The 26,943-nt window shown below is 40.9% G+C and overlaps 1 pseudogene; it reads left to right on the forward strand.

Moving 5' to 3' along the window:
- The first annotated feature begins 23,378 nt into the window (after positions 1-23,378).
- Positions 23,379-23,471, forward strand: LOC125101443 (uncharacterized; annotated as a pseudogene).
- Positions 23,472-26,943: the final 3,472 nt, after the last annotated feature.

Raw genomic sequence — 26,943 nt, forward strand, 5'->3', positions numbered from 1 at the left:
CGGTGATCTCATTATTATTTTAGTCTGTATTCCCTTCGTTACTAATGAGGTGAGCTATTTTTCCTCATGTTTGTCCATTTGTATCTGCACTCCTTGGATTGCTTGATCACATATCCTTCAAATCGGGATTCTAAAGTCTTTCCCAGGTCCTTGTAGTTATAAACAAGAGCAAATGTCAGAATGGTAAAAGAGAGTGAGGATGTAGAAATTTGGTGAGAACCTGGGCCCAGCTCCGTGAGGACAAGAAATAGCAAAAATTTTACCACTCAGATTTTATCACTTTTCTGCAAGTCTGAATCTGAAACACAGGCTACCTTTTTCCTCAAATTGACACGTATAACTTGATTAGCAAAATTTCAACTGATTCCTTGTGTTACAGAATATGAGCAAACTTTGAATCTTAAGTCTAAGTAGTTACATTTATGGCTTTTTGTCTCTTGGCCTTTATTTCACACATATTAAAAATTACTAAAGGCATATTGGGTTTAGAGGAAGAACCATAGGAAATTATTTAGGAACACCTAGCAGCCATAGCAACATGCCTTTAAAAGGGGCATGTACTCTGCTAAAAAATATTCCACTTACAGGTAATGACATACATTTGCCAAACAGCCCCAAGCTAACCCAAGAAAGAATAGACAGATGGTTTGAGGCGTGTCAGGAATAGGATTTACAAAATAAGATTATGGTTATGCTGGAAAGTAACAGCAATCATTGTAAACAGATGGAACAGATTCACTTTTTGCCATGGGGCAGAGGAAGAAAGGGGTTTTGCATTGCTGCATGTGAATTAGAGTTGGCTCACCTATACACACAGCTCTCAGGGGTTTTGTAGATTTTTGTAGGCACTTGTATAGGTCACATGACGGGGCCTCCCGTTGGGTAGATCCAAAGCAGGGGAACTGCTTTCTCATTCATGGGTTGGCCCTGTTTGGGTTGTGTTAGGCATACTAACTGACATCATTTTCTACACGAACATAACTACCACACCACTTGAACTGTTAGTTGAGGAGACGTCAGAGAGAGCCAGCCTCTTTTATTTCTGAATGTGTATTCTTGGCTGCGTGAATTAGATTTATAGTAGAGGAAGGTACAGAACCCCTCCCATTTATGATTGGTCTGTATTTGCTCTGTCCTTGTCCTCAACCTTAAAGGCGTAATGAGTAAGTCTGCCTCTGCCATGAATTTAAAAATCTCAGATCTCTCCTTTTCAGTTCAACTAAGAATTTGGAAAGATAATGCTTCCTCCTGGGAGTATCTTGGCATTTTTCAAGAGAAAAGAAAGAGGGGTTGCCAATGGGGATTTGCTGATGATGGCATAAGAGAAAGGTGGTCACGAAGGAAGACTAGAGATCCTAGACCTTGGGATTCAGTTGAGGCTCCCTTGCCTGGTTAGATACTGTCCCTGTGTAATAAAAGGGTGGAATTTGGCCTTTAGAATACATTTCCATTAGTCCTAGAGTTTAACAGCTAGTTCCTAATGGCAGCCTACTGCAAAACATGTGAAGCCTCCAAGTTGGCAAAGTTGATCTCTGACTAATGGAGAAAATTACCCAATGAGAATTAGTAATCTTGCATCACTGATCAAAATTCTTACATTACCTTTCATGTGGGTAACAGAACAAGACTTCCAAAAGGAGTTGAGACTGGTTTTAACATGGACTGTTGGTCACTGAGACAGGAAATATTTAACATGAATCAGGCTCACTTGGAATATTTTTTATTTGTCTTGATCTTGAGGTTTCCAGGTATTAGTATTATTGAACACTTATTTAGTGTTCTTATGTACTGAAAAAAATGTGCCTACTCATCATTCCTGGATAGATACATTTGCCCTGATTTGGCTCTGTCATGCTCTATTACTTGTACCAGATTTTTTTAGTGTAACACAAGGGGTGTCTCCTAATGTTAAACCCAGAAAAGCAGATCTGAACAGCTATCACAAAGAATGTTGCTATCATAAGCTGAATTAATCACAAATGGATTCTGGAATGGGAGGATTAACAATGACATAAAATGATTTAAATACAGATTGCACAATGATGATCCTTTGGAAGGGGGCTTGACCCAGAGCTACATGTGTCCTCAGAGTTGGGGCTTAGATATCATTTCCTTTGGACTTTGGATGGCTTGAGGTGGTCAAAATGATTTAAAAATGTTCAGTTATGCTGGTGTTGGAAGATGGCATAGTTTAAGAACAGATGCATCAACAGAGGCAGTAAACTTGCATTCCTCATCACTGATGTCAGAAATGAGAAGGTGCAGGGTGGAGGTGAGTCAGCTTCTTTATCTTGTCTTTCTGGACTGTATTGAGAAATCCTGCCTTTGTCCATTTGCTACTCTCTCTTTTGGTAATAATAATAACTGAGCTGAGGAAGATGTAGTTGTGGCTTTTTGACCCTTCTCTAACCAGGGCAATAAATATAATGACAATAGTGAAGACATTTGGGAATGCTTCTTTATTTATCTCTCCATGGGAAGTCATAGTATTGAACAGAGCTTTCATTTAGTGGATTCTTCTGTGGGAATACTTACAAAGAATGCCAAACCCACAGGGTCTGTCCTGGTCAGGGTCTCCACATCTAACCCCAAGTAACTGGGGTATCCCAAGCGGACTAAAGAACTAGATGGGACTGTCTCTTCATTGTTTGTTTTTAAGGGTTATATGAACTGTATACTTAGGATGGATTTTTCGGGACACAAGCTGCGCAATGTATAGGCTAAGAAATGAGTCAGAACCAAGATCAGAATGGGGGTAAGATGAATTCCAGCAAAATGCTCTCCTTTCAACAATCTTACTGCAAAGTCCAAATGGCCACTTTGAACACCTGCATGATATATTGGAAGCATGGTGTTTTGGGACCCTTTCCCCTTCACACACACACACACACACACACACACACACACACACACGCACTCAGCACAAACCTGTCCATTCTGTGAATCAAGATTTCTTACGGGATATTTGTGAGTCTTAGATCAGTGTGATTCATCATGCAAACCAGACTGCACACTAGAATTATTTGGGAATATTTTTGGGGGGGGGACTAGTTTCCCTTAACCTCAACCCAGACCCAATTAAATCAGTATCTCAGGGCACTGAAAAAAAATTAAAGCTCCCCAGGTGATTTAATGTGTGGCCAGGGTTGAGAACCATTTTCTTGGGTAGTAGCTTGCTGAGATGGTTACACTGACACTCTTTCTTCTCTTCCAGATGTACTTCCATTCGATTCTAGGTTCCTTGAGGGCTGGACTGCCTTATATAGTTTTTGGGTTTCCAGAACATCTAGCTTTCAGGGAATAATTGTTTCATGAATGGCTTTACACCAGAATGGGGACCCGTTTCTAGTCTGGCTCTTCCCTTTGTTAGCTGGGTATCCCAAGGGAAGGGTAGTCAGATAAAATACAGGATGCTCAGTTACATTTGAATTTTAGATGACCAATGAATGATTTTTTAGTATGCATACTTCCCATGCAGTGTTTGCATATGAATTTTTATTTGCTCAGTTTGGCCTCCTCTTTATATGTCTTCTCAGTCTCAGACTTTTGGCCTCCTCTTTATATGTCTTCTCGGTCTCACTATTCACTCGTAAAATGAGGAATGTAGTCTTTAGAGATTAAATTATTTCATTTGAAAGAAAAAATTGTAAGAAACCAGAATCAATGTTAAATACAATAAATTTAAATTGAGGTATACCTAATTCTTCCATCCCATTTAGGATTTGCAAAACAGGTTCTTAAATGGTGTATCTAGGATTACATAATGGTGACCAGCCAGCAGGTTATAATAAAAGTACTTCTTTTTCTCCACATTTAATAATGTTTGTTTGGATTTCAAGGAGCTCTTACAGGTTAGCACCAAAATGTACTCTTTTCAGTTTCTGTAATGTCAGAGATATTTGATTTTGAGAAGCCCTCTCTCATCTGTTTCTTAATTTCATAGAACACAGAGGGTGTCCAGTACACTTAGTTGAGAACTTTTTTTTACAAGCAAATAGAAATTTTTGTATTTTTCAGACTAAACTTCTTCATTGTGTATGTGTGGTACATTTGCGTATGTGAAGTTTGGTCCCATTTCATCAAATGATGCAACATATAACAACTTTTGGAGTTCTAATACTTCAGTATACAGTATTTATTATGTATCTATTAAATTGTATTTGCCCCTATACAATTGCCCAGTGCTAAGATCAAGGGAATAGTGTTTGCGTCCTAAGGCAATTTCTTTGTAAATTGAAGAATCATTAAAATTGGAATTTCCAAATGAATTTTTCCATGTGTTAAACTTCATGGAATGGAGTAATGAGTCAGATGTCCGGGAAGGTAATTAGCAGTGTTCTTTTAAAAACAATCACAGTGTTTGTGAGGCAAAGACGTTCCTACTTTCACCCAACATTAATTTAATAATGTGGGGTCAGGAAAGCATTCAAAGTCTGGTGGAGGTGCACTCTTTAAGGTCACCAGAAAGAAATTTGAGGAGTTTTTGGTCCAAAACTGAAATTGTGTGAATTTTACAATATGGTCAACATTAAAAACAGAAGAAATACTAAACTGTGAATGTTTACAAAATAAATGTTGTAATATCTAAAAGAATCTGCCATTTTAATGTGATTTTAATGGCAAGGTCAAATGGTCAAAATAGAGGTTACTAAAATCTGCCAGATTGGGATTTCTTTCCTGTTTTCCAGTCTCTCTTCCCACCTTCACCTAAAACAATCAGGGAGCCCACACTTTCTGTTTACTCTTATTCCAGTTGGGATCCTCAGTGAACAATTTGTATCCCAACTTTCTCAGAAAACCATTTTTTGTGTTCCTCTCCCTGGTGTTCCTTGGGACCAGACACAATATTAGACTGCGACAGATCCTGCCTTTCTTGTGGCAGATCAACAAGCTTCTCAAAAGATGCTCATCCTTGGTATTTTTTTTTTTTATTTTAGTATCTGCACTACTAGTAAATTCTACTGTAAAACACATTATTATGCAATACTGTGTGCTAAGCCTTATGCCAAGCATTTTATATGCATTATCTTTTTTGATCTTCAGAACAGTCTCATGCTGTGAGCATAATTATTTTGAATTACAGATGAGAATTCTGAGGTCTACAGAAGTTGAACACCTTTCCCAAGGCCACACGGGTATTAAATAGAACTGGTAGAATTTGAACCCAGGACTCTGGAATTCTTGACCACTATGTTATAGTAAAATGCTAGTTTTATAATGAGAGTGACTTCATTTATTAAATAATAATGACTATTGTTATAACAAAATTTATTTAGTACTTGCAGTGTGTTAGGTATTATGCTAGGTGTTTTATCAGTCCTCTCCTTTGTACCATTATGTAAGTTAAGTAAGATTGTATCTTTTCTGCAGAAGGGCAAGTGAGACTCAAAGTATAACCTTTTCAAAGTCACACAGCTGAAAAGAAGCAGACCCAGGAACTCAAACCAGAAGTGTTTATCTTTAGACCCTCATGCTCTTCTCTCTTCAACCCTCCCTTTTGGGATGTGACAGTCAAGAAGGGTTTGAATCCAAAAGACCTCTTTCTCCATTACTGGCCTTCTGTCTACCATCCTCCTTCCCTTCCTCGTTCAAGACTGGAGGGGAGCCATTGCAGAGGTACTGCTTGCCTTATTGAATGTGGCACTAATGCTGCCTATCCTGAAATACACTCGAATTGGATATCCAAGATGGCATCAGCTGCCTTTGAAATGAAGCTATCTTTCCTTTGGACTCCTTGAGTGAGGCCATTGTTATAAATGAAGACATGCTCAAAGGCCATGCTAAAGGAAAAATGCTCAGCCTTATAGAAGCTGATGTTAATGACACAGTTGAAACTGTTTTATGGAAATATCAACTCAAAGATTTGATCCTGAAGAGAAGGAATCCAGTCTTCACAAAAGGAAAATGGATTAGCAAGTGGCATTTAAAGATAATATGAATCTTACAAACTTGGTTGGCAAAGATGGGACATGTAGGAGTAGATACAGGGTATGGTGACCATATGTCCTGGTTTATGCCTATTTTATCTCAACATAATTAGTAATTAGCATCCACTTTTATTCTAAAAAATGTCCTGATTTGAAAAATTATAAGGATACACTACATAAGAGAATAAATGTAAATGCTGTCGGGTTTGTTCATTCATTTATTTATTCATTCAACAAATACTTATTGAGTGCCTACCTACACTGTACCAGATGGCGTGCTAGGGAAGTAAAACAGGTAAGGTTCCTGTCCTCACCGGATAGGAACATCTAGTTAGACAAAGAACTAAATACATTTTTACAGGTTGTGGTAAGAACTAAGAAAAAAAAATGGCTGTGAAAAAGAATACAGTGTCTTCTCTGGGGAAGTCTAAAAATGGGGAACTCGAAGGAACAAGAGGGGCCAGCCATGGGTTATGCGAGAGCGAGTCAGACTGGCGAATCTTCAGGAATGCCTTGAGGGGTGAATGAGTTAAGTATGTTCCAGGAGCTAAAATAATTGAGACTTAGGGGGGAAGGAGTCAAGATGGCGGAGAAGTAGCAGGCTGAGACTACATCAGGTAGCAGGAGATCAGCTAGATAGCTTATCTAAAGATTGCAAACACCTACAAATCCAACGGGAGATGGAAGAGAAGAAGAACAGCAATTTTAGAAACAGAAAATCAACCACTTTCTGAAAGTGGGTTTCTGAAAGGTAGGACTGGCGGAGAAGTGACTCCAAAGCGACAGGAAGATAGACCGCGGTGGGGAGGGGCCGGCTCCCGGCAAGCGGCGGAGCAACGGAGCACAAAATCAGGACTTTTAAAAGTCTGTTCCACTGTGGGACATCGCTCCAGAGGCTAAACCGGGGTGAAGCCCATATGGCATCAGCATGGCCCCAGGTCCCGCAGGGTCACAGAAGGATCGGGGGTGTCTGAGTGTTGCAGAGCTTGCAGGTATTAGAAAACGGGGAAGCTGGCTACAGAGACAGAGCTGAGGAGTGAGCTCTCAGCTCGGGGTTACCTTGAACCGGTCGCAGGCTCGGTCAGCTCGGAGCATGGCCGGAGGCCAGGGAGACGGGAGTAATTGGGCGCTATTCTCTGAGGGCGCACTGAGGAGTGGGGCCCGAGCTCTCGGCTCCTCCGTGCTGGAGACTGGGAGGCCGCCATCTTCATTCCCGTCCTCCGGAACTCTACGGAAAGGGATCAGGGAACAAAAGCTCCTGAAAGCAAACCCGAGCGGATTACTCAGCCTGGCCCCTGGTAAGGGGGGTGCAATTCCGCCTGGGGCAAAGACACTTGAGAACCACTACAACACGCCCCTCCCCCAGAAGATCAACAAGAAATCCAGCCAGGACCAAGTTCACCTACCAACGAGTGCAGGTTTAATACCAAGGAGAGCAGCGGAATTCCAGAAGAGGAGAAAGCAAAGCACGGAACTCATGGCTTTCTCCCCATGATTCTTTAGTCTTGCAGTTAATTTAATTTTTTTTTCTTTTTCTATTTTTTTTCTCTTCTTCTGCTAAATTTTTTTTAACTTTTACCCTTTTCTTTTTTAACATTTTTAAACTAGTTTATCTAATATATTTATATTTTTTCTTTTTTATATTTTTTCTTTATTTGTTTTCTTTTTTTAAGTTTTTTTTTTTCTGAACCTCTTTTTATCCCCCTTTCCCCCCACATGATTTGGGATCTCTTCTGATTTGGTTAAAGTGTATTTTCCTGGGGTCTTTGCCACCCTTTTAGTATTTTAGTTGCTCCTTCATATACTCTTATCTAGACAAAATGAAAAGGCGGAAAAATTCACCACAAAAAAAAGAACAAGAGGCAGTACCTAAGGCTAGGGACCTAATCAATACAGACATTGGTAATATGTCAGATCTAGAGTTCAGAATGACGATTCTCAAGATTCCAGCCAGGCTCAAAAAAGGCATGGAAGATATTAGAGAAACCCTCTCGGGAGATATAAAAGCCTTTTCTGGAGAAATAAAAGAACTAAAATCTAACCAAGTTGAAATTTAAAAAGCTATTAATGAGGTGCAATCAAAAATGGAGGCTCTCACTGCTAGGATAAATGAGGCAGAAGAAAGAATTAGGGATATAGAAGACCAAATGACAGAGAATAAAGAAGCTGAGCAAAAGAGGGACAAACAGCTACTGAACCACAAGGGGAGAATTCAAGAGATAAGTGACACCATAAAATGAAACAACATTAGAATAATTGAGATTCCAGAAGAAGAAGAGGGGGGGGGAGCAGAAGGTATATTGGATAGAATTTCCCTAATATGGCAAAGGGAACAAGCATCAAAATCCAGGAGGTGCAGAGAAACCCCCCCTCAAAATCAACAAGACTAGGTCCACACCCCATCACCTAATAGTAAAATTTACAAGTCTTAGTGACAAAGAGAAAATCCTGAAAGCAGCCTGGGAAAAGAAGTCTGTAACATAAAATGGTAAAAATATTAGATTGGCAACAGACTTATCCACAGAGACCTGGCAGGCCAGAAAGAGCTGGCATGATATATTCAGAGCACTAAACGAGAAAAACATGCAGCCAAGAATACTATATCCAGCTAGGCTATCATTGAAAATAGAAGGAGATATAAAAAGCTTCCAGGACAAACAAAAACTGAAAGAATTTGCAAACACCAAATCAGCTCTACAGGAAATATTGAAAGGGGTCCTTTAAACAGAGAGAGCCTAAAAGTAGTAGATCAGAAAGGAACAGAGACAATATTCAGTAACAGTCACCTGACAAGCAATACAATGGCACTAAATTCATATCTCTCAATAGTTACCCTGAATGTTAATGGGCTGAATGCCCCAATAAAAAGACACAGGGTATCATAATGGATAAAAAAACAAAACCCATCTATATGTTGCCTAAAAGAAACTCATTTTAGACCCGAAGACACCTCCAGATATAAAGTGAGGGGGTGGGAAACAATTTACCATGCTAATGGACATCAGAAGAAAGCAGGGGTGGCAATCCTTATATCAGATCAATTAGATTTTAAGCCAAAGACTATAATAAGAGATGAGGAAGGACACTATATCATACTCAAAGGATCTGTCCAACAAGAAGATCTAACAATTTTAAATATCTATGCCCCTAACGTGGGAGCAGCCAACTATATAAACCAATTAATAACAAAATCAAAGAAACACATTGACAATAATACAATAATAGTAGGGGACTTGAACACTCCCCTAACTGAAATGGACAGATCATCCAAGCAAAGATCAACAAGGAAATAAAGGCCTTAAATGACACACTGGACCAGATGGACATCACAGATATATTCAGAACATTTCATCCCAAAGCAACAGAATACACATTCTTCTCTAGTCACATGGAACATTCTCCAGAATAGATCACATCCTCAGTCCTAAATCAGGTCTCAACCGCTATCAAAAGATTGGGATCATTCCCTGAATATTTTCAGACCACAATGCTCTGAAGCTAGAACTCAATCACAAGAGGAAATTTGGAAAGAACCCAAATACATGGAGACTAAACAGCATCCTTCTAAAGAATGAATGGGTCAACCAGGAAATTAAAGAAAAATTGAAAAAATTCATGGAAACAAATGATAATGAAAACACAACGGTTCAAAATCTGTGGGACACAGCAAAGGCAGTCCTGAGAGGAAAATATATAGTGGTACAAGCCTTTCTCAAGAAACAGGAAAGGTCTCAAGTACACAACCTAACCCTACACCTAAAGGAGCTGGAGAAAGAACAAGAAAGAAACCCTAAACCCAGCAGGAGAAGAGAAATCATAAGATCAGAGCAGAAAACAATGAAATAGAAACAAAAAAAAAAAAAATAATAGAGCAAATCAACGAAACTAGGAGCTGGTTCTTTGAAAGAATTAATAAGATTGATAAACCCCTGGCCAGACTTATCAAAAAGAAAAGAGAAAGGACCCAAATAAATAAAATCATGAATGAAAGAGGAGAGATCACAACGAACACCAAAGAAATACAAACAATTATAAGAACATACTATGAGCAACTCTACGCCAACAAATTTGACAATCTGGAAGAAATGGGTGCATTCCTAGAGACATATAAACTACCACAACTGAACCAGGAAGAAATAGAAATCCTGAACAGACCCATAACCAGTAAGGAGATTGAAACAGTCATCAAAAATCTCCAAACAAACAAAAGCCCAGGGCCAGACGGCTTCCCAGGGGAATTCTACCAAACATTTAAAGAAAATTAATTCCTATTCTCCTGAAACTGTTCCAAAAAATAGAAATGGAAGGAAAACTTCCAAACTCATTTTATGAGGCCAGCATCACCTTGATCCCAAAACCAGACAAGGATCCCATCAAAAAAGAGAACTACAGACCAATATCCTTGATGAAAACATATGCGAAAATTCTCATCAAAATACTAGCCAATAGGATTCAACAGTACATTAAAAGATTATTCACCATGACCAAGTGGGATTTATTCCAGGGCTGCAAGGCTGGTTCAACATCCGCAAATCAATCAATGTGATACAACACATTAATAAAAGAAAGAACAAGAACCATATGATACTCTCAAGAGATGCTGAAAAAGCATTTGACAAAGTACAGCATCCCTTCCTGATCAAAACTCTTCAAAGTATAGGGATAGAGGGCACATACCTCAATATTATCAAAGCCATCTATGAAAAACCCACCACAAATAGCATTCTCAATGGAGAAAAACTGAAAAACTGATAACGGCAGGGATGTCCATTATCACCACTGCTATTCAACATAGTACTAGAAGTCCTAGCCTCAGCAATCAGACAACAAAAGGAAATTAAAGGCATCCAAATCGGCAAAGAAGAAGTCAAACTATCACTCTTCACAGATGATATGATACTCTATGTGGAAAACCCAAAAGACTCCACTCCAAAACTGCTAGAACTTGTACAGGAATTCAGTAAAGTGTTAGGATATAAAATCAACGCACAGAAATCAGTTGCATTTCTCTACACCAACAACAAGACAGAAGAAAAAGAAATTAAGGAGTCAATCCCATTTACAATTGCACCCAAACTATAAGATACCTAGGAAAAACCTAACCAAAGAGGCTAAGAATCTATACTCAGATAACTATAAAGTACTCATGAAAGAAATTGAGGAAGACACAAAGAAATGGAAAAATGTTCCATGTTCATTGATTGGAAGAACAAATATTGTGAAAATGTCTATGCTACCTAAAGCAACGTACTCATTTAATGCAACCCCTATCAAAATACCATCAATTTTTTTCAAAGAAATGGAACAAATAATCCTAAAGTTTATATGGAACCAGAAAAGACCTCAAATAGCCAAAGAAAGCCAAAGTTGGTGGCATCACAATTCCAGACTTCAAGCTCTATTACAAAGCTGTCATCATCAAGACAGCATGGTACTGGCACAAAAACAGACACATTGATCAATGGAACAGAATAGAGAGCCCAGAAATAGACCCTCAACTCTATGGTCAACTAATCTTTGACAAAGCAGGAAAGAATGTCCAATGGAAAAAAAAGACAGCCTCTGCAATAAATGGTGTTCGGAAAATTGGACAGCCACATGCAGAAAAATGAAATTGGACCATTTCCTTACACCACACACGAAAATAGACTCAAAATGGATGAAGGACCTCAATGTGAGAAAGGAATCCATCAAAATCCTTGAGGAGAACACAGGCAGCAACCTCTTTGACCTGCAGCAACATCTTCCTAGGAACATTGCCAAAGGCAAGGGAAGTAAGGGCAAAAATGAACTACTGGGATTTCATCAAGATCAAAAGCTTTTGCACAGCAAAGGAAACAGTGAACAAAACCAAAAGACAACTGACAGAATGGGAGAAGATATTTGCAAACGACATATCAGATAAAGGGCTAGTGTCCAAAATCTATAAAGAACTTAGCAAACTCAACACCCAAAGAACAAATAATCCAATCAAGAAATGGGCAGAAGACATGAACAGACATTTCTGCAAAGAAGACATCCAGATGGCCAACAGACACATGAAAAAGTGCTCCACATCACTTGGCATTAGGGAAATACAAATCAAAACCACAGTGAGATACCACCTCACACCAGTCAGAATGGCTAAAATGAACAAGTCAGGAAATGACAGATGCTGGCGAGGATGCGGAGAAAGGGGAACCGTCCTACACTGTTGGTGGGAATGCAAGCTGGTGTAACCACTCTGGAAAACAGCATGGAGGTTCCTCAAAATGTTAAAAATTGAACTACCCTATGACCCAGCAATTGCACTACTGGGTATTTACCCTAAAGATACAAACGTAGTGATCTGAAGGGGCACGTGCACCCGAATGTTTATAGCAGCAATGTCTACAATAGCCAAACTATGGAAAGAACCTAGATGTCCATCAACAGATGAATGGATAAAGATGTGGTATATATATATACACAATGGACTACTATGCAGCCATCAAAAGAAATGAAATCTTGCCATTTGCGACGACGTGGATGGGACTAGAGGGTATCATGCTTAGCAAAATAAGTCAATCGGAGAAAGACAACTATCATATGATCTCCCTGATATGAGGGAGAGGAGATGCAACATGGGGGATTAAGGGGGTAGGAGAAGAGTAAATGAAATAAGATGGGATTGGGAGGGAGACAAACCATAAGTGACTCTTAATATCACAAAACAAACTGAGGGTTGCTGGGGGGCAGGGGGTTGGGAGAGGGGGGTGGGGTTATGGACATTGGGGAGGGTATGTGCTATGGTGAGTGCTGTGAAGTGTGTAAACCTGGAGATTCACAGACCTGTACCCCTGGAGTAAAAATATATGTTTATAAAAAATAAAAACAAATAAAAAAAAAATCTCTTAGATGCAAGTAAAAGAACCTCATTAAAAAAATTCTTCAGCTAAAAAAAAAAAAAGAATTGATACTTAGGGTCCAATTTTGGGAATGAGAGGAGGTTTTAGTGGGGAAGGGAGGCGGCTTGTTAGCAGAATCTTAAAAGGTATTTAGGGGACAGGTGTTTTGCTGAGCCAGGTCCATGGTGGGTTTTTCGGGTTTTTGTTTTTTTTTAAGATTTATTTTATTTTATTGGACAGAGAGAGACAGAACAAGCAGGGAGAGTGGGAGAGGGAGAAGCAGGCTTCCTGCTGCACAGGGAACCCGATGCGGGACTCTATCCCAGGACCCTGGCATCCTGTTCTGAGCCAAAGACAAATGCTTAATGACTGAGCCACCCAGGCACCCCGCCCCCCATAGTGGGTTTTTTGAGCAGCAGGTGTACTAGTTGGACTAGTCTCTAAGATCCTTTGAAAAACCAATGGGAGAACACACTGAAAGCTGCTGGGGCTGGAACAAGAAGTGGCAATTGGTAGTTTCCAGTTTGATGCTTCTTAATAGATGGCTCAGATTTGAACTGGTGCCTATGCTGAGTCTTAAACCTGCTACCTATTGTTTATGCACATGCTCTGACTGGCTAATTAACAATTAAAAGAGCCAAGCTATTGCTTTTGTGATGGAAATCAATAGTCTTTCCACAGGGAAGACATGGTTTTGTTTCTTCTAAGATTGGAGGTCAGAGTAGGAGGTTGTGGCAGACAGGCCAAAGTATAGTCTTTTTTTTTTTTTTTAAGATTTTATTTATTTATTTGACAGAGAGAGATCACAAGTAGGTAGAGAGGCAGGCAGAGAGAGAGGGGGAAGCAGGCTCCCTGCTGAGCTGAGAGCATGATGTGGGGCTCAATCCCAGGACCCTGGGATCATGACCTGAGCCGAAGGCAGAGGCTTTAACCCACTGAGCCACCCAGGCGCCCCAAAGTATAGTCTTTTTTTTTTTTTAAGATTTTATTTATTTATTTGACAGACAGAGATCACAAGGAGGCAGAGAGGCAGGCAGAGAGAGAGAGGGAAGCAGGCTCCCTGCTGAGCAGAGAGCCCGATGCGGGATTCGATCCCAGGACCCTGAGATCATGACCTGAGCCGAAGGCAGCGGCTTAACCCACTGAGCCACCCAGGCGCCCCCCCCCCCCAAAGTATAGTCTTTTAATGACAATAATTGTAGTTTGAGTGTACCTTAACATATGAAAAAACTATTGTATCACAGGGGCTCAATTCTGATACTTCCTCTCCCCTCATCTCTTCCCTTCTCCCCCAATTCTCATCCTCAAATTGCATGGGGACTTTTGAACCAAATTTCAAATAAATAGGATCCAAGGGAACATTACAGCTGCATTTCAGATATATGGTAAGTACATGTAGAGGTACACTAAGATTCAATTTCTGGATTGAAATGCCAACTTATTCCTTAGAGCTGGCTGATATTTAGGAAGAAATGCTAGTGATTTGCCATGTATCTGAATATGATAGAGCTAGTGACTGCTTCACCCCTTCCCTCCTGTTTTCAAGGCCCTCCACTTCCCATGTGGTGCCTTGTTGCAAACTCAAAAAGGGGCCTCTCCCTCCGGGCAGAAGCATCCATGTGCCAGGATGCACATTGGACAAAATGAATGTGAACTGCATGTCAGCCTCTACTCATCCTCTTGGCTGGGTGCTATTGTGCAGTGAAAAACCTGTACAGTGATATATAGCTTCCCTGACCACCTATTGCTGTGGTTCCAAACATTCAGAAGATCTTTGCCCTAGTCAAGAATAGCAAAGAAATAGCAAAGAAAGAAACTTTTTGAGATCACTAAAAGATCTGAGTATCTGCTTATGAAGCCCCAAGTTTTACCACTTTGGTTTTGGTCTCTTGAATTATACTTTCTTCGATTTGCTCTTTGACCTCATTGATACTTTTTTGACTTTTTTTGCGGGGGGGATGTGCATTCTCAAGACAATATCTTTTTAAAATCTACTAAATTGGAAAAATGGTTAAACTTTGTTCAGCTTACAGTAATTCTATGATTTATCCGTGTGTACACAGTTCCTGGAGAGTCCACTCCTGGAAATGCTTTAGAAAAGTAAAAGTTTTCCTTTTTTATGTTATGGGGGATCATTCTTGTCCAGTCCTCATTCCATGTGAAGCACAAAATAGAACTCAGCTATCTGCTCTGTGCTACCTACCATCTCTTGACAAGGTGTTCAGCTTGTCTGTAATTACAATAGAAAGCCCTTCAGTGTTCGGTGTGGCTCAACACACGTCTCCCTCAGATGATGCTTAGTGCAGAGCTGAATGCTCAAGCAATGCACAACGAAAACCTCCTCATCTGATTTCTCCCTGGGCTCACATGTCAATGGAAAAGACTTGACTCCAAAATATGGGGGAAACTGTGGTGCCAGAGTAGTATCTGATTGGCTATTATATTTACATTGGTAGAGACTTGTAAAACAGAAGAAGTTAGGGTTTTTTCCCTCTTAACCCTTGTTTATAAATAGCAGCCTGACACCCCCAGGCAAGGGTGTTATAGGGAAGGATTATTGCACGTTTCAGGGGCTTTCAGCTACTCTAATTTTGGAGACATACCTTACAACATACAGGAGGCATGCAGGAATCAGCACTCAGAAATGCCCTGGCTGACATGTCTTCTGGCTTAATTATAGCACCACTGTCTTGAATTATTCCCATAGCAGTGTTTACAGGCTGCTCTGCCTCGGGTTTCTAGGCAATTCAACCCAGAGATGTGTACTGACATACTGTAGAGTAATTGCCACTTGGATTCAGTTGTCCTACCAATAGACTTATTTACACTCTTTGGAGTTCTTAATACAATTATTTAGAAGTCCTATGCTTTAATTCTAATCCAGTGTTTTTCAAATTGTAGATTGAAATCCATTAATGGATTTGAAATCACCTTAATGGGTCACTACCAGCATTTTGGGGAGAAATGAACAGAATGGTAAGTATCAAAGTTGATTGCACATAATAAAGGTTAGGGTTGTTATTTGACATTTTCTCTGTATTCCACCCAAGTTATATTCTATTTAAGACATACTATTTTTTCATTACAAACATCTGAAATCATGATGAGTTTTATTATGGACAACTTTTTTTGTTCCTGCTTAGTGGTAAAATTATAGTGTATTTTGCAACTGATGACAACTTAGATTTGTTATTGTGTGTATTGGGTTTCAGTGTAAAATGTTTTTCTTCTTGTGGGTCATGGTTGAAAGAGTTTGAAGCAGGTGATTTAACCCATCCTTTCCTGGTTGTCTTCTCTACTGGAACTTGGATGGTTGGTCTGTTGCTGTCTGGAGACTTTATGCAGGATTTTTGAGCGTCCAGTGTTGCCTCACTCCTGATGAGGAATGGCTGTCCTCCCCCAATAAGGAAGTATGCATTCCCAAACTGGTGATCTCTAGTGTAGTCTCTTTTTGGATGTTGAAGACGATTCAGATAAGATAGTAATAGGGTAAAAGATCTTGAGTAATGAGGATTCTCTGGTTTGACCCTCCAGTCTACCATTCGTACCAGTGCTTTCTGGAAGCGATTTCTTGGTGATGGAGCAAGGTGGCAGAGAGGGCTGCTCCTAGATACAGCTTTTGTGGATGCTACCTTCTAAGTCTTCCTGTGGTTTCTTTCACTAGCCAGAGATTCCTTTGGCCACTTTCAACAGTGAGGGTGCACCAGAGCAATGTCTTTTAAGGTCCTTGACATTTTTCATGTCTTAGGTGGTCATCTCTTTCTCAGACTGACAACTCAATGGAATTCTGAGCACCACTTACAGAGTGCAGGTCACAGGGTCCTTGGTTCCCTTTTTGTACTGAATATCTGGAGAGTTTCTAGCCATTCATCTATGTTAAACAAGATAAATAACTTCTGCCAGCTTGTGTCTTTCATTTTTGTTAAGTGTTCATGCTACGTTTTTATTTATTTAATCATGAATAGGCAATCTATACAAATGGTTGAAAATGAGAAGTTGCAGGGGCACCAGAGTGGCTCAGTTGGTTAACTGACCAATTCTTTGTTTTGGCTCAGGTCATGACCTGAGGGGGGATTGACCCTGTATGGGGCTCCCCACTCAGAAGGGAATCTCCTTGAAGATTCTCTCTCTCTGTCCCTCCCTCCTACCACTTTCTTTTATGCATGTACTCTGTCTTTTTAAAATAAATAAATCTTTAAAAAGAAGTCAAAAGTTGTAGAAAGATACATATATATCTCTCTATATAGATTCTTGCTAAATGTCTCCCTTTGATAATACCAAATGTTGGCAGTGATGTGAAACAACTAACTGGAATGCTCATACGCAGAAGATGGGAGTGTAAATTGGTACAAACACTTTGAAAAGCTGCTTGGAAATATCTACTATTGCTGAAATACCTTTACCTTGTGACCTAATAATTCCTCAGAAATGAGTACATGTAAGACGACCAGGAAACTCCTAGAATACTACCAGAATACTCCCAGAAGCTTTGATTCATTATATTCCCAAACTGAAAACAACTCAGTGGCCATCAACAGTAGTAGAAATACACACTGTGGTATATTCATTTCTATAATGGAATACTATATGGTAATGAAAAAGAACTGCCACATGAAAAATAAAATGAATGAATCTTATTGACATAATAGCCAATGAAAGAAGTCAGACAAAAAAGATTACATACTGTGTGAATCCATTTATACTGTGATCTGTGCTTATCTTTGGGGGCTGGATATTGACTATGTAGGGACAGGGGTATCTTCCGAGGCTCTGGAAATGTTCTGTGTTTTGATCAGGGTACGTTTAAATGAGTGGATACATATGTAAAAATTCATTGATCTATTCATTTAAGATTTGCACATTTTACCTCAATGGAATAGTAAATAATAATTTTAAGAAACCACACACACATATTTTTAAAACCTCTCTTCCCTTCCTCTTTCAGTCCTTCAAGTTCTCCTCCTTAGAGAAAACCAATATTACTAGTGTTTTGATGAATCCTTTCAAGGACATTTTGTGCAGGTCCAGGCAAATACATGCATACGTACATGCATGAATACTTACATGTGTGTAATTCTTTCCATTTTAAAAATACATGGTAATGTTTAACAAACACTGTTTTGTACCTTTTCCCCCCTCCAAACAATCTTGGAGGTTGTCAGGTCATTTAGGTATATCAATTTAATGTATTAGAACATAAATGATAACCTGAGTTATTCTCTACCCTGACCAAAGGAGACTGTGATAAAAATAACTAGAAGAAATGATGGCAGATGTTATCAACTTGTAAAGTCTGCTTTCTGTTGATTATTGCAGTGTTAATGGCAGTGCCACCCTGGAACGAGTATCAGAGAAAGTTTTACTTAAAATTAGTAGGCAGTTAAAAGACAAAAATTATTTCAGAAATTTGTAATTGTCCAGTTCTAGTTGAATGGTTTATGTCTGTCATTCTTAAAATTGAAGTATTCATTAAGTAATAGGAGATTTAAAACTATTTTCAAACTTCCTGAGCCCAGAGACTGGAGGTTCAAGTTCACTTTTCAGGTTTAAATGAATGTTATGGAGTCATCAGTCAAATATATTTTTTGAGCATGTGCTGGGCCAGGTGCTGTCTCAGTGTACACTCACCTGGTCTTTCTTCTGTGAATGTGATAGGGGAAGGTCTCTCTCTCTCTTCTCTTTACAAGGCCACCAATACTATGGGAGAAGTCCCTACCGTAATGGCCTAATTTAACCTTAACTACTTCCTCTAAAGATTCTGTCTCCAAACACAGTCACACTGGGGGGTTAGGGGTTCAACGTACGAATTTTGGGGAGGCACAAGTCAGCTCATAGCATTTACTAAACCTTCTCATCTGTAAATAAGGACAATAACACTTGTCTCATTGGGTCAGTGGGAGGATTTGAAAGACTATCCTGGTATGTCAAAATTATCTGACGTTAGTTTTTCATTCACTTTTTAACCACCTTTTTTTGGAGAGAAAGCAATAAAAGTGAAGAATGTCATAAATCTGTGGTTATATATGGTTCTGTGATAGAATTCTGGAGTTAGAAGGTCCTACCGAATTTAAGTGACTTTAAATGACTTGTCCCAGGTCACCTATTAAGCAAGTTACAGAAACTGGGCCAAACCCTAGGTCTCAGAACCATTAGGTCTGTGTTATACTACACTGGGTGCCTTATTTTGCTCAGAGTTGACGAGACTAGGTGGCCGGCCCAGCAGGCTTAGCTTTGTCTTGGATATTTTACAGCAACGCCGCCCCCAGACACATGCAGGCATTATGGGCTGAGGGGAACGCTATGTGCCCTGTGTAAAGCTATCCTTTCATTGGATTAATGAGCTGGGCGGCCTCTTTTGCTATGCGCAGGTCTGGCCTCATAGTATCTAGTTTCAGAGGAGCATGATTGGCCAGCATGCAGGTCAGGGAGAGAAGGTTCTGTGGGGGTCACCAGTGTCCTTGGGGATAGAGGATCGTGCTTTTCACTGGGAAGGAGGCTCTGTACCAACTGCATTGAAAAGTGTACCAGCTTGGGCAGCTGAAATAATTTGCTCTCTAAGGGATTTGGGTTTTGAGGGGCAATATCTGCCACCAAAAGACTCTCTGCAGCTGAGCTCCTCATGGCTTCGGTTACTCTGATTATTTGAGCCTGCATAAACATTCTCTGTCTAGCCTGGGGTGGCTGGGTACATAATCCCAGGCTGAGTGGTGAGAGGGCGGAGAATGTGCTGTTTCCCAATTGATAGGATTTAGGGGACAAAGGCTGGGGCCTAGTAGAGTGGTTCTGTGCCTGAACTTCCACCGTTAGGAGTAGTTTCCTTTGTGTGTTGAAGGCTTTGGGGTCATTATGATCTGTCTTTGGGACTCCATCTCTTCAAGATGAGAGGAAGCTGAGCTTTGTGAGTTTGGGTTATTAGGTAGATATCAGACCCTGTGGAAAGGTGACACAGAGTAGGCTGAGAAATGTTGTAGTCGACAGGCAACCTACCATGAGTTCATAAAACCCCTATGATTTGCAGTCAAGGAAGCCAAAGTAAGAAGACTTCTCTGAGGTCATGCAACTGGTTCGGGCAGAGCCAAGTCAGATAGTCTTGGCTTCTGTTTCCCTCCTATTTATTTAGTATAAACAATGATGAAGAAAACAGAGTGGCTGCAGAAGGGTGAGCCCCAGAACAGGGGGAATGGGAAGGAGACCAAAGACAACCTCTAACTGGCTCCCAGCAGTGCCTAGGCTAGTACTGGTATCTGCGCTCATGCAGGAAATCCTCTCTTGCAGACAGAGTCAAATCCCAGAATTAATTTTAAGCTGATTTCTTGAATTGTGGAGCTAGTTTTTCCATGGAAAAAATAGTTTAAATGTTTTAAATGGTTAATTAGATTCCTTGGGACCTGTGTGTAAATACCTATTTAATTCACAGAATCCCTGTAGTATCAATAGGAGTATTTCAATTAATCCTACTCAACACTTGTTACATTATTACTTCTATGGGAATATAATATAGAATGAATTTTAGGTCAGGTTAGAAGAAAGGCACCTCTCACACAGGGTTGGGGTAGCTCTCCTAAAACAGAAACTGGAGGATGGGATTAGGAAGGGTGGGTGGGAGGGCAGCCATCTTCTCTGACCTTCAGCTTGAAAATAAGAACGGTAGGAATAATTTCACCTTGCCTGCTTCATAAGTTTGAGTGAATGAGTAAAATAGTAGATGGGACTGTGCTTTGTAGAGAAAATATTTAAGCAAGATAAGCCCTTTATAGGTTAATAACTCCCTAGTTGGTTTGATGGGGTCATTGAGGGAAGTGGTAAGGAGATGGTAGTGCTTGGGTACCATGTTCAGGCCTCAGGTACTAGTAGTGAGGATAATAGAACAACAGTAGTGACAGTAAAATCATGTTTACAGAGACCTTTCTAGGTGCCAGACATGGTCCTGGGTGCTTTGTTGTACTAATTTATTATACCCATTATAATGGTTAACGTTATGTATTAACTTACTGGGCCATGGTGCCCAGATATTTGGTCACATACGAGTCTAGATATTGCTTTGAACGTACTTTTCAGAATGAAATCAAAATTAAATGTAAACAAAATGTATAAAATATTAATTTAACTGCTGATTCCAAAATCCCCTTAAGGAAGAGAGCTATGTTTGAGAAAAGAGAAGTTCTTGGGGTAGTAGGTAGGACTCCCACAACCTTGTTGGCCAACACTGTGCCATGAAAGGAAGAAGAGATTAGAAGAAGTTGCTCTTTGTAATAGAAGGGAGAAGAATTTGAGATTCCACAAGCAATCTGCAAAAAAGAGGTAGAAGACAAAAAAGGAGAGAGAGAAAATCTGTGTGCTGTGCAAAGTGACTCCTCCCAGAGACCGTTCCAAATTCTCAATAAAGTCATTTAAATTTGTAAAAAAAAAAAATTAATTAAATTAAATTTAAATCAGTAGGCTTTGAAGCAGGGTACTTCCATAATGTGTGGGCCTCATCCAATCAGTTGGAGGAGGAATTTTGCCTTCAGACTGATCTCAGATTCAAACTCAAGCCTAGATAAACTCTTGCCTGAAGATCTGCCCTGTAGATTTTGGACTAGCCAGCTTCAGCAGTTGTGTGAGCCAGTTTCGTAAAGTCAGTCTTTCTCTTTCTCTGTCTCTGTCTCTATAGGTGTCTGTCTGTCTCCTCTCTCTCTCTCTCTCTCTCACACACACACACCCACACACACACATACGCACACACAAACATACACAAACACACACATACATTTTGTTTCTCTGGAGGATCTTGAGTAATACAGTTAACAGGGAAAGAGGCAAAAACATATAACATAGAAACTTCCTTAAGTAAGTGACTGTGGCAGACACCAGGTAGTTGTTCGCCAAACCATTTTCTATTTCCCTGTAGGCACACAGCTACACTGCATTTCCCAATCTCCCTTGTAGGCGGGTGACACTGTATAACTGAGTGCTGGTCCCTGGCTAGCAGGTGAGAGTGAGACACATCTCCAGACCATGATCGCCCTTCCCTGACTTAACTGCAGGGCCCTGGGTGATGCCGTGGGTGCAGTGAGCCTGAGTCCCTGTGTGGAGCAGAGCCTACAGAAGCACTTTGCTAAGTGACCTGAGTGAGCAGTAAGCCTGTGTTTTGCTTAGTCTCTGAGATCTGGGTATATGTTGTTAAATACAGCACTTTCCCTGACAAATGCAGTGATGTTGCTAGATTCACATCTGGCCATCAGGCTCTGGAGTCTGAGGGACCATCCCCGTGCTGCCCAGATGCCCTTTGCATCCAGGATTCAAGAGCTCAGAGTACGAAATGTCTCTCTCACTTTCCCTGCCTGCGCCTAAAAGACAAGGATGCCTGAGAGGTTCAGAGCACCACATCCTGGAGCTAAAAGCTAAACACCACATTCCAGGGTACGGGAAACCATGCAGAGGAAAGTGAGTGCCTGGATATGGACGGGGAGGGAGCTGAGAAAGATGGGCACACATTGTGCACTTGATCTATTTCCTGATTTCCCTGGCTGTGGCCTTTGTCTTCTCCGAGCAGGGGAGTTCCTGGCTCTTCACGAACTAAGAAGCCTGGTCTGTTTATGTTGGAGTAGACTGTGGAAATATACAGCCCGTTCTGCCAGTGCCAGCCATTCCTCACTCGGAGGTGCTTTTTCCAAGCTCAGTTCAACAAAGGAGGAGAGAACTACCCCAGTCCTGCTCAAGGAGGCTGGCACAAACACATTTTTCCACATAAATGTTGCCATCTATAAACAAAATCAAGGTTCAGGGCGAGGCGGGTGGCTTCGTCTTCCCTTTTCTGCTTAACCTGTGGTACCTAGGCTAATCACCCTGTCTAGTCTGGAACAGTTATACTTTCTGGAGTTGTCTAAGGTCAGAAAAACCTAAGTCAGAGGTGACAGATTGGGCTCTCGTGACCAGACTCAAATGAATTGACCAAGACTCTTCACCCCATAGATCACAGAAATCCCAGGGGAGAAGCTTTGAACTGGAAAGGGCTATGCTGATACATGAAAGCTTCCACAGAAGCTGCTCTAGCAACCCTGCTCACATCAGCTCTTACGCTGAGAGGGGACCATGCTCGCAAGCTCCAGCGTGAAACCTGAACCTCGAGGCCTCTGTTGTCTGGCTGAATCTTTGGGAAGAATTAGTTTGCTTTAGGAAAACATGAATTTAAATTTAGTTCAACTGCATGAGGTCAAAAGAAAGAATTTTTCACAGATTTTTCACTTTCCAACCAGTGTCAGATTGTTTAATTTCAGCTTCTGTGTAGTCCGTTTTTTAAAAAAAATTAGAACATGTCTTTGTTCAGTGTGACCACTTAATTTATTTTTTACCATATAGACCACTGACGACTTTTGTTTAAATGAAAGAATACAGCGGTGCCTGGGTGGCTCAGTCAGTTAAGCGTTGTCTGCCTTTGGCTCAGGTCATGATCTCAGGGTCCTGGGATCGAGTCCTGCATTGGGCTCCCTGCTCAGCAGGGAGGGCTGCTTCTCCCTCTCCTCTGCTGCTGCCACTGCTTGTGAGTTCCCTTCCTCCCTCCTCCCTCTCTTTCTCTCTCTCTGTGTCAAATAAATAAATAAAATCTTTAAAAAATTAAATAAATGAAGAATACAGGAGATTCGCATGTCCCTTGTGCAAGGCTGACACACAAATTTGTGAAGAGTTCCATATTTAAAATATTAAACAGGGGTGCCTGGGTGGCTCAGTGGGTTGAGCCTCTGCCTTCAGCTCTGGTCATGGTCCCAGCGCTCTGGGATCCAGCCCCGCATCAGGCTCTCTGCTCAGCGGGGAGCCTGCTTATCCCTCTCTCTCTCTCTCTGCCTGCCTCTCTGCCTACTTGTGATCTCTCTCTTTGTCAGATAAAGAAATAAAATCTTAAAAAAAAATTAAACAAACAGTCACTTCTTTTCTATAGTTTAAGAGAATTCCAGTATTTTAAACTAGCATATCAGATTTATGAGGAAGGGGGTATGTGGTTTGACAAAGTTGTCCATGGATCTTTCCTACCCTATCACACTCCTCTTTCCATAAGAATCCCTGTTCTGTGGTGGATTACTGGGTATCGTCTGGAACTTAAGACAGTCAGATTTCTTTCTTTCTTTCTTTCTTTTTTAAGATTTTATTTATTTTTTGACAGAAACATAGCAAGAGAGAGAACGTAAGCAGGTAGAGTGAGAGAGGGAGAAGCAGGCTTCCTGCTGAGCAGGGAGCTGGATGCAGGGCTGGATCCCAGGATCCTGGGATCATGACCTGAGCCAAAGGCAGAAGCTTAATGACTGAGCCACCCAGGCACCCCAAGACGGTCAGGTTTCTTGATTGCAACAGAAGGCAGTTTGGGCTAATATTAGGTAAAGGGAGATTTATTTATTTGTATTTAGAGTTATCAGGTTTGGGGGTGCCTGGGTGGTTCAGTGGATTAAAGCCTCTGCCTTCAGCTCAGGTCATGATCCCAGGGTCTTGGGATCGAGCCCTACATCAGGCTCTCTGCTCAGTAGGGAGCCTGCTTCCCTTCCTCTCTCTCTGCCTGCCTCTCTGCCTACTTGTGATCTCTGTCTGTCAAATAAATAAATAAAATAAAAAAAAAGAGTTATCAGGTTTAATGACAGGCTGGGAGACTAAGTTTGGGAATGGTAGGAACCAAGGAAGCACCATAAGCTTAGGAAGGATGTGGGAAACACAACAACTGTCTCTGTCTCCCAGCAAGAACTGAATGGCTGGGACATGATCCCCACTTTTGCCTCTGCAATGAAGATGACCTCTAGGTAGGCACCATTTTATAGAAAACCCCAAATTCCTATCCCTGGTTCCTGGGTAGAACACAAATCTACTCAGTGAAAGGATGTTCTGGAGATTAAGTCTAAATCAATCGACCTTAACAGATGGAGATGATCAGGATGGGCCTCATCATCATATGAGCTCTTTAAGGTAGCAGAAGAAGGCAGAAAGGGAAGTCCAAGAGATTTGAAACATCACAAGGATGTTATGTGGAATGGCTGGCTTTGAAGATGGAAGGGTCCCTATGCCAGGACCACAGAATGGGTGCAAGGAGCTGACAACAGCTAAAAACGAAACAAGGAACTCAGCCCTGCAACTGTAAGGAACTCAATTCTAATAACAGGAATGAACTTGGAGGAGGTTTCAAATGGGGACACAGCCAGCCAGCATCTTTGAGATCTTGTATTAGTCAGGGTTCTCCAGAGAAACCGAACCAATAGAATATATACATAGGTATAGGTAAGAGAAGGTTTATTAAAGGAATTGTTTTGCATGATTATGGAGGCAGAGAAGTCCTATGAGCTGCCATCTACAAGCTAGAGAAAAAGGAAAGCCAATGGTATAGTATCGTCTGAGTCCTGAGGCCTGAGATAGTGTAGATGCTAGTCCAAGTGCGAAGGCCCAAGAACCAAGAGCACTGATGTGCAAAGGCAGGAGAAGAAGATGGATATCCCAGCTTAAGCAGAGAGCAGATTTGCCCTTCCTCCACCTTTCTGTTCTATATAGGCCCCACAATTGGATGATGCCTGCCCAGGTTGGTGAGGGCCAACTCCTTTACTCACCAATCCAACAGCTAATCTTTTCCAGAAACATCCTCACAGACACATCCAGAAATAATATTTTACCATCTGTGTGGACATTCCTTAGCCCAGTCAAGTTGACATATAAAATTAGCCATCCCAGACTGTGAGCAAAGAACACAGCCACGGCATCCCCGAATTCTGACCTGTAGAACTGTGAACAAATAAACACACATTGATTTAAGATGCTAAGTTTGTGGCTATTTACTCTACAGCAGTCAGTAACTGATCTGCTATGTCATCTGTCATTTGGGAGTTACAGAGTCTGGGAGCTGGTGTGCTATCAGGTGGGCTTAGGTCGTTGCCGGCCCCTGACCGTGTCCATGGGCAGGAATTATATGGACTGGTCATTTTCTTTGCAGTTGGAAGGCAGGCTCTAAGAACTACTTCCTGCCATGGCTATCCACTGGAAGAGAACTGGTTTCCCAGAATGAAATCGAAGTGTGGTTAAAAAAGCAGATGGGAGCTATGTAGCTCTGAGAAAAGTCTACCACGGAGTTTTCCTCGGTAAATGGTCTGGTGTACCTCCTGCTCAGCCTGCCTGTGGCTGCTTAATGGCTGGCTGGCTGTTTACGACACCTGAGTTCCTAATATCCCTTGTTATTTGGGAACCTCTCCTGTAAAAATGTGGATAACGTGTTGCGTCTTAAGTGCCGGTGTTTCAGGACAGGCTTAGGTATGTTGAAGAGGTGGAGTGGCACAATGAAAGGACTGTAAGTTCGGCAGTCTGGACAGTGGATTTTGATCCCGGGTTTTCTGCCGTGTCACTTCAGGCAATCAGTGATATCCTGTGGCTTTAAGTTGCTTCTCTGAAAACTGAGCTTGTGATTATCTGTCTTAAATTCACTCATTCATTTAATATTTATTGAAACTTGGTATGTGTCAGGTTGTAAGGATGTGGCAATGAGCAAGGCTGGCAGGACTCTTGAAGTGCACAGTTAACATTATAGAGATGAGGGAAAACCTCTCCAAAGAGGTAATATTTGAGTTAGACTTGGGGACCTCAGACTGGGTCTACTATGAGATTATGAACAACAAGTTGATTCCCAGGATATTGAACCATCGACATCATGGTTGGACATAGTCTAGATACGTTCCATGGGCCACATCTGCCTTCTTGTTTTTATATGGCCCTTGGGCTAAGAATTGTTTTTCAATTTTAAATGGTGTATTAGTTTTCTAGGGCTGCCATAACAAAGAACCACAAGCTGAGTGACTTAAACACAGGTTTATTATCTCACCTGTATAGAGGCTTAGTCCAAAATCAAGGTGTCACATTTGTGTCACAAAATCAAGGACACATTCTATGCCTTACTCAGCTTATGGTAACCTCAGGCATTCCTTGGCTTATAGATAATATTCTCCTGTGTTTCTTTCTATGTCCACGTTTCCCCTTTTTATAAGGACACCAGCCACTTTGGAATAGGGCCTGTCCTAATAATATCATCTCAACTTGATTATTTCTCAAACATCCTTATTCTAAACGAGGCCACATTCTGGTGTGCTAGAGATTAGGACATCAACGTATCTTCTCTGGAGAGAGAGGACAAGACACAATTAACCTATAACAAA

This window comes from Lutra lutra, chromosome 5 (genome assembly GCF_902655055.1).
Source record: "Lutra lutra chromosome 5, mLutLut1.2, whole genome shotgun sequence".
NCBI lineage: Eukaryota > Metazoa > Chordata > Mammalia > Carnivora > Mustelidae > Lutra > Lutra lutra.